Genomic DNA, 2,500 nt, shown 5'->3' on the forward strand with positions numbered 1-2,500 from the left:
GAGAACCGCTGGGGCGACCGAGCAGCAGACGGCGTCGCGGCGCCGAGTGCCAGGCGGCGGCGCATCCTCAACGCACACAGTCCTCAATCAGACCAGCACACTGCAGATGTCCACCGCGCTTCGCACCGGGCTCGGCTGAACCAACTTTGGCCGCCAGGCGCCGCGTGCAGGGTGCGCCGCAGCGTAGCTGCGCCGCCTGCCGAGCCCGTCGGCTGGCGCTCCTGCCACTCGGCGCCCCCCACCAGCCGCCTGTTGCGCGTGCGCCCACGCAGCGCGCGGCCAACACGCCGGGCGGCCCCCCTTCACCGGCCGGGAACAGTCCCACCAAGCCACCGCCGCGTATCGCTTCATACCCACATGGGCCTAGTCACGTGTGTGGATGTGGCGGGTACCGCTGAAACAACCGGTTAATAGCTGTACCGATCGTCGCCATCACAGATTCACCTCCAGCGTGAACAACCGCTCAACAACGGATTTCCAGTTCATTTGCGTATCTTGGGCAGTAAACGTAGATGTCCACCTACATTTGCGAATTCAACAATTCTTGCATGCCAGGATGTCATGTGTCACGACACGCTACATCAGACCACATACACACTGCGACATGTGCAGAAGAGAACACGTGGAAGGTGGCCCGCGCACGTATGCGATGTCCCTTCCGCGATCCACTGTCAACCGGCATCTGCGGCATGTCCCAGATATGGAACGCGGTCCACCAGGGTAGCACTTTGTGTGAGGCAATACGACAAAGTCGGAATACACGCGTCACTACATCACACGGCTCACGCTGACCTGACCTGACTCACCGCACCACCACCCCCAGCGACCCAGGGTGACATACAATGCGTTCGTACGTTCCTCCCACACGCCTCTACGGCGTACCACAGTGCAACCTAGCTGTTATTGGGAGACGAGACAAGTAGCATCGAGCACAACATATGGAAATTGAGATTCGACACCGTTGGGCACAGCCAGCGTACGGTCACACGTATCACACTACTTCACTCTGTACGTAACTACCGATGATCGGTACAGCGTGTGGGTTACGCGTACGACATCAGCGGACAATGGACACAGACCATACCACGACGTACACTGAGGGCGTCGACATCTGAACGCAACTGAACAGCTGCGAGGCTCATTTAACACTCAAACGCCAGACCGACCAGCTTGAGAGGACGGAGACACAAAGAGAGTGGCAGAGGGGGGGGGGGCGATATAGTCCTATTGCAGTACAATTGACAGTGGATAGCGGGAATATGTGGAAAGTAAGCAACACTCGCAAGACATCTACATGAGGATAACAACGACACCAGAGATTCCGAGCAGTGAACTATGTTAGGCAAAGGGACAACGTGGGTTAGGTTAAGGGACAACGTGGGTTAGGTTAAGGGACAACGTGGGTTAGGTTAAGGGACAACGTGGGTTAGGTTAAGGGACAACGTGGGTTAGGTTAAGGGACAACGTGGGTTAGGTTAAGGGACAACGTGGGTTAGGTTAAGGGACAACGTGGGTTAGGTTAAGGGACAACGTGGGTTAGGTTAAGGGACAACGTGGGTTAGGTTAAGGGACAACGTGGGTTAGGTTAAGGGACAACGTGGGTTAGGTTAAGGGACAACGTGGGTTAGGTTAAGGGACAACGTGGGTTAGGTTAAGGGACAACGTGGGTTAGGTTAAGGGACAACGTGGGTTAGGTTAAGGGACAACGTGGGTTAGGTTAAGGGACAAATTGAGTTAGGTTAAGGGACAAATTGAGTTAGGTTAAGGGACAAATTGAGTTAGGTTAAGGGACAAATTGAGTTAGGTTAAGGGACAAATTGAGTTAGGTTAAGGGACAAATTGAGTTAGGTTAAGGGACAAATTGAGTTAGGTTAAGGGACAAATTGAGTTAGGTTAAGGGACAAATTGAGTTAGGTTAAGGGACAACGTGGGTTAGGTTAAGGGACAAATTGAGTTAGGTTAAGGGACAAATTGAGTTAGGTTAAGGGACAAATTGAGTTAGGTTAAGGGACAAATTGAGTTAGGTTAAGGGACAAATTGAGTTAGGTTAAGGGACAAATTGAGTTAGGTTAAGGGACAAATTGAGTTAGGTTAAGGGACAAATTGAGTTAGGTTAAGGGACAAATTGAGTTAGGTTAAGGGACAAATTGAGTTAGGTTAAGGGACAAATTGAGTTAGGTTAAGGGACAAATTGAGTTAGGTTAAGGGACAAATTGAGTTAGGTTAAGGGACAAATTGAGTTAGGTTAAGGGATAATCTGGTACAACCACAGTTAGGTTAAGCGATAATCTGGTACAGCCACAGTTAGGTTAAGCGATAATCTGGTACAGCCACAGTTAGGTTAAGCGATAATCTGGTACAGCCACAGTTAGGTTAAGCGATAATCTGGTACAGCCACAGTTAGGTTAAGCGATAATCTGGTACAGCCACAGTTAGGTTAAGCGATAATCTGGTACAGCCACAGTTAGGTTAAGCGATAATCTGGTACAGCCACAGTTAG

The sequence above is a fragment of the Schistocerca gregaria genome, unplaced genomic scaffold (genome assembly GCF_023897955.1).
Source record: "Schistocerca gregaria isolate iqSchGreg1 unplaced genomic scaffold, iqSchGreg1.2 ptg000565l, whole genome shotgun sequence".
NCBI lineage: Eukaryota > Metazoa > Arthropoda > Insecta > Orthoptera > Acrididae > Schistocerca > Schistocerca gregaria.